Here is a 7,298-nt window from a genome sequence, read left to right as displayed (position 1 = left end):
TACACCCTTCGCGTACCTCTCTTGTATCCTCTGGCGTTTTTTCTGTCATCTTCATCCTCACTTTCGTCGTCGCTTTCTTCTTCCGACGATATGTCATTACCATCCATGGCCACTCGTAGCCGTGCGCGTAATTCTACTTTTCTTCCCGTCGTTTTTAAACCCAAACTAGCGAGGCGCTCCTTCAACTCCTTCGTGTTCATTTTCTCAACATCTTCATCTTCGTTACAATCACGCTCAGCTCTCTGTACATTTTCTAAATCTCGTTGACCGGTTAGCTCTTCACCGCCCGTCGATCCCTTACGATACGATTGTCCAGCCCTACACGCCCGATTCAGCCTTGCAATCAGCACTGACCTCGCACCCGATATAGGGAGGTTCATTCGCGCGAGCTTACTCCTCAGCTCCTCCAGCGTCGAACCCTCTTCACCCGACAATCGTTCGTCCCCGACGTTGGCCATTTTTCACACTACACAAACTTAAACAGTCAACGATATCGTCTTTTACCGCACCGCGTACCGGTAAATTCACAACTAGCTCGAATAGCTCTGTTAAACCGTTTCGTTTTCTGTCTTGTCCAAACCCGGCTGAGCCCCCAAAAATATGTAATATCGTGATGTAATATGTTCACAAAGAGTGGACAATAGAGATGTTAATCAGACAGAAAAGACGATTGTGGCTTAACTTGAACTATTCATACCAAACGTACAGAACACAGCGCAATCCACACTCTCTCGGCAACGCCACTCGCAACCTCCGTCTCCGCTCAACTCGCACTCGGCTTCTCGACTCGCACTCTGCTTTTCGACTCGCGCTCTGTTTCTCGACTAACCCTCTCTGGCCGTTGTCGCATTCTGTTGCCCTTTTCCTAGGCTCACCGCACACGTGTTCTGCAGACGCTCGTGGCCAGGGGCACGTAGGTCTTTTCCACGAAACTATGCACTTGAAAAGACCGATGACACATTGATGGGCTCGACGGCGCCTCGGCTCTCGCGACACTGTTCATAGTTCGTCCGATATTTCCCAGGCCTTTCGTCCACGATACTACATTACTAAAGAAAGTTACTTTCCAGTTGTGTTACAAAGTAATCCACTTTGTACACAGGTATGTAATAAATTGCCAGAAACTTTGATGAGAACGAACTTTTTATTAAAAAAAGTGACATCTTTCATGTATGATTTCCTCTTCAATCTAATATTTGCTTGGTAGTAGTATATCAAATATTTTTGAGCTAAAAGTAAGTAATAAATATTCGGTAGGTTTATATGCGGAATGCATAAATAATTGTTATGAATATTGAAAGTATTACATTTTTCTGTCTAAATCGTTTCGATTCAATTTGGAAAATCTTATTCTGCGTGTGCAATTAATACCAGCAGCATGTCAACTCTAAAGTTTCATATCACGAAAAGAGTTTATGCAAAAGACGAGTAAGAGTTAAGTTTGACATCGAGTAAAGAAAACCCAATTTGAAATTGATCTAACAGTGTTTTTCTAAATTATTTCTACGTATTGTTCAATTTGTTCTTTTCTCAATATTGTTGGATTTAATTAACGCAGCGTCATATTTACGCTAATATCTGCTTGTTAAGCATAATTTTAATATATAATAACATGATCTATAACTCTTTACAATTTATATTTTATCATGGCATATGTTTTAGAATATTCTCCGGCTTCTTGTAATTTTTATTCATACCTATTCCACGTGTATCATGTTCTCTTTATTAACTTGAAACGTTTTACACGCACAGGTGTACGCGAGTACTATCAATTACACGTACATACAGAACTTCCTCAAGCTAATATTATCAACTCTAGAGCTATTAATAAATGTTCATAAAGGGGATACTTCTTCACGACATGTAGTTTAATAGTTTATTAACACATTGACTGCCACGCGTGTTTTCAAAAAAATCTGCGTCAGGCCACGCGTACAGCAGTACCAAGCGTTATCTGCTAGGTGCTCCTATCGATATTTTAGTAATGCGAATCGCTCAAGTGGTGGTCTCAAGAATGATCTTTCGTTTCGCTTGTTCGCTACATTAAAACCGCTAGCTGTTGTCGAATATAACGAAGGAAAGTGTGGTATAGATTATTCCGATCAAATGGTTTCTTATGCCACCATAATTAGAAAAGGAATCAAATGGTACAGAAAACTTGGCATTCAATTCCTTCTGGGAATTTCTGTTGTAAACGCTTTGACGGTTTACAAAATTGCAACAAGGAAAAATATAAATATTGGAATATTGTTATTCTATAAATTTATTATTATTATGTTATTTTTATTTATTATTATATTATTTTTTATTATTATTATATTATATTATTATTATTATTTATTATTATATACTGTTATTTTATAAATTCAGAAAGATAGTTATATTCACTGTATATACTACGTACATATATGTATAAAATATATGATTTTTTAGGAATATCTCTCTACTTTAAACTGTTGCTAGCAAAGATACTTTGCAAGTAGCATTCTTATATGTTGGATTACAAGCTATTTCAATTAGCCTTGCAGTGAATATACTGTACAATATTCGTAATTTTAGCGAATGTCGTGATATTGTTCTGTAGGAGTACCAAAACATAGTTATCTTCTATTAGCAAATAAAATTCTATTTTTGATGAAATTTAGTAAAAAATATTAAAGTATCCGAGGAACAATTTCTTTTGCCTGCAAAAGTCACTTTGAGCAGGTGAAATCGAATCCTCAAGATTTTGATTAACTTGTGATGATCCGAGATACAGTAAAACTTTGCATCGCTCTATTGAAAAATATTTGTGCGCTAGAAATAAATCTCGAGTAAATAATGAGTTTGCTATTTTAAAGATAAAACGTGTAACAGGCATTACATGTAAGAAATACAATGCGGGCAAAATAACAGCTCACTTAACATTTCTGTTAATTTCTAAATACATAGGATTTTTCACCAGATATTAGCGCTTTTATTGGAACAAACAAATGAAAATGAACAATTCCGTGTAACATATTTCGGAGCCATATTGATCTGATATGTCAAACATATACATTGATATTTCGAAAATTAAAAATTATTTTCTAGAGTTGACATGTTGTTTTTCAGGTAAGTAAAATTTTTTTTAATGTATACTATATCTAATTTATTAAGTGTAATTACCAGTTATTTGCCCCACTTTTATAATTTCCTTTGTATATTATATACATTATAATCTAAAACGTATTTGTTCAACGTATTTGTCGTCCAATACCGATGATTTAGTCATAGACCGAATTTCTTTTACCTGTAAGTTCAATATTTTGGCAACTGAGACTAAATTAGAAGGTGTCCGTTTAATTTTTCTTCTACCTTTTCCATAGAAAAATGTCTGAAAGTCCAAAACAGAAAAGAGAGAAATGGTCAGAGGAGAACATGAATGGGGCTTCGAAGCTACTCTTCAAAAATAAAATGGCCCAAAGACAGGTCACTGAAGCTTTCAATGTTTCAAAAACGACGAATGTGAAGTCTGGGCACACGTCGAATGCGCAGATCAAGAAAATATTAAGTATTTTCCATACGATATACATAAAAATCAAATTTGAATAAGATTATGTATACTGACATCTAGAGGACTTTTTAAAACATTATTAACCATTTAGAGCAAAAGATCAAATAATTAAATAATTGATCGGTACTGGACGACAATTTTTCGTTTCCTACAAATTCCGACATTACTATTCTTGCACATTGTTAATTCGTCAATTCGTATTATTGAATTTCATAAAATTAATTTTCCTACTTTTATCAAGTTCCATTTGTGCTATAAAGTCACTTTGTAAATTTTCATTTTTATCAACTCTAGCACAAGGTACTGTGCGACTCTCCCCTGCATCTTAATTTGTATGTGATTCGAAATCCAAATTATTCGATATTTTTCATACCAAACTACGATAAAGATTCTTAACAACTTCTGCAAGATTACCTATACTAGCATTTATGACGTTCCTGTCTCACAAGATCAATAACCAAGCCTTTTCCTCGATTCTTTTTCTCTGATGAAACGTTAAATAGTTTTCTTCCTTCTTTCTGTCCGGATGAATTTTATCTTTTTCGTAGGTCATTGATATCTGGTCGCTTTTTTAAATTACTTTTTCCGTAGTTTTCATGTCACAATAAAGAGATTAAAAAATGCTGGATCAAAATTCTTAATGCTTTTCTCACCCACTCCGTACTGTTATCTTTCTGTTCATGTTCAAAATAGCGAATAGAGGTACATATAGAGGCGAATACTTCTGTGTTTAGTCTATTGACACCCCCTCCCTCTCGCCCCTTGATGAGGTTGACTCGTGTTAGATTACAATATCAGTTTGCCTAACAATCAGAACTACATGGAATTTTGGGGATATACAGGCTGAGTCTTCAACAGCAAACCACCTGAATAATTCTTTCAATTTTTTGAGACGCAGGGAAATGTTTGAAACAAAAGTTGTTTGGTTTCGAGGAGGCTATTACGCGATGGAAAAAGTTTTTCTCAGATGGACGCGTTTACGAGTTTTAAAGAACACTTTAATAGGCTTCGTTTTTTTTTAAGTGTAGCCGTGTAGTTTTGAATACCTATTTGTCCCATTGTTGCTCTTTTGAAGACGGATTTAAATATCGCGGTCATTTAAGGTCACTCAAGGTCATAAAACGTAGTAAAATAGTCCAATCGAACGTAATGTTTCAATATTCCGAAACAAAGGAAAATGGATTTACCATTTTCAAGATAAGCGGCCCGTTTATAAAACACCATTAAACTAGGAGACGCAATCAATTGGAGAAAAGATAAATTTTCTGTGACTACTTATCGTACTCGAATTCGACTCTACATCTTCGTTACTTTGTCGAAATTGCTATGTATAATAATTATTAATTATGAATAACGAAAGAAATCCTTAACCGAAAAATACTTCGTTATTCAGCATTCGTTGTTTAATATAATTATAAAACACCAATCAATAATAACACAGCTACTTCACAGCGAGATATTTGAATTATTCATCTAATATAAAGAATAAGAATTTTGGAACAAAAAATTAAACGGTTAGTACAAACATTCGATAATTGCACGAAAAAGTCCTCTACGTAGTTACACAGCCATCGTGTCCACTTTGAGAAGGACAGATTTCCCTGAGGTATCGCGGAAATTTGGCGGTCCATTGCGATCGAGCAGTGTAACATGATCCAATATTATCAGTTATCGTTGAGACAATGTATCCGAGTAATCATTCAAAACTGAAAATTGCCTTATTTTAGGCTTTTTAAAATTAAATTTCCACTAACGCATTTGTAGGATTTCCCCGACTAAAATAAGATCAAACATGATATAATATGAATAATATTTAATTATCAATTATTAAGTAAGCAAATATGTTCCAAATTTTATCGTGTTTGGTGTCATTTTAACCAGTAAAACGCGAGAAACATATTAGCAAAAATTTCATTGATCAAAAATCGCAAATAAGAATCTTTCAACTTATCGCCAGCCTTTAACGAGGCTCTCTTTCTCTTTCATTCGCGTTGTCAATTTTGAGGAATAGAGTCGTTCCTACGTCTCCATAATTGTAACGTTTCAGTCCCGATTTTTGTGCAATTATCGAATGTAACTATTAAAATTGTATACACGACATATTACAAACATTGAATCGAATCTTCTTCTGCAAAACGTTATCGAACACGAAAAAACGAACACGAATAATCGAATCGAAAATGACTAAACGATCGGCTGTTGGATAAGTGTTTACTAAGAATCTGACTAAGTACACTCTCTTAAATGCAAATGACTCATTGAACTTTTTTGATATTAACTTTCTAATGAACGGCAATCCTCGAATAAAATCTTACTCAAACTGATAACATTAACAAAATATTTAAAAAATGTCAAAATCGGCGGTATCTCCTTTTTTTGTAAATATTTACCGGCTATTGAATCCATTGATTCTCGATTGCCTTATCTGTTTGCTTGTGTATATCTTTTATATATACATAGATGGATACACAAATAAGTTTCGTCTATGGCGAGATCAATTTAGCCACCTGAGTAACCAGCTATCTTTCGAATCAACAGATACAATACCGATACAATGATACGACATGCGATGTACATACTCGAAACGTTACAGATTGAATCAATGAATTAATGAATTAATGAAGAGTAGCTGCTAATCATTGGTAGGATACACGCTTGCTAAAGATCGAAGATGTCCCTGAATTAATTAGCTTTGAAATTAAAAGGTTAGGTATGTGGGAGATTTTGCGTTTGAGGAAAATTATTCGAAGATAGCAATATGGTTGATGATACGGAAGTGTAGGGGTAATAGGGTGAATGCAACGAGCAATGTATAATAAACAATTGATAATTGGTAATAATGTATAAATAATTCGTAACGATTAAGAATAGAAGCAGATAGTAATATTTAATTAGAACCCATGTTTTTTGTTTCAACTTCCAATTTATGTTCCTTTGATAGCAAAAACTAAAATAGAATTGATTATAATAAATTTTGAATATAGGAGATTGAAAATTGAAATGGTTTATCAATTGGGCTGATTTCAAACTAATCTCGTAAAAAAGTTGTAAAGAGGGGAAATATAGCTTTAAGAAATACGCAATTAGTCGAGTGTTTACGGTACGTGCCAATAACAAGACAAGCTTTTGACTTTTGGAGAAGTCGACTGTAACAAAAATATATTATATTATATTATATTATATATTATATTATATATTATAGCTATAATTTTAGCAGATACTGTTTATCTATTTCGTTTTGCGTGTATTAACGTCCTCATGGTGTATCGTATAGTAATTAATGCATCAGATTATATACATATCGGTGTTTGTAGGTAACACGTTATACAGAGTGGAGAAGCAGCATCAAATTGTCACGATTGCAAAATAAAATGAGTGAACGGCTGGTGAACGAGCAAAATACTCGTAGAATAACAAGTGAATGTAAAGGGAGCTCTAAATTCCAAGAAATTCCATTTTATCAGCCGAACAAAATGTATAATCTGATAACGTTTTGAGGATAGTAAGTTAGGCAGGCGAAAAAAATAGGTGTTAACGATCAAGTATAACAGATACAGTAGTAAATATTCAACAATTTTTCAACCGTAATGTATTTATACACAAATCTGCGTACTTTGTATCAAAGTTTCTGTTGAAAATGACAACGTGAGTTCGTGCTCGCCATCCATATGCAGATGCGTTAGTGATAAGAAATAGTAACTAGAGGATGATGCTAGTTACAATCGATAGATTTAATCGATAGGCTTAAGATGCTTTTTTGTTT

The sequence above is a fragment of the Bombus vancouverensis genome, chromosome 8, assembly GCF_051014615.1.
Source record: "Bombus vancouverensis nearcticus chromosome 8, iyBomVanc1_principal, whole genome shotgun sequence".
In the NCBI taxonomy this organism is placed as follows: Eukaryota; Metazoa; Arthropoda; class Insecta; order Hymenoptera; family Apidae; genus Bombus; species Bombus vancouverensis.
Note: the sequence above shows the minus strand (reverse complement) of the source record.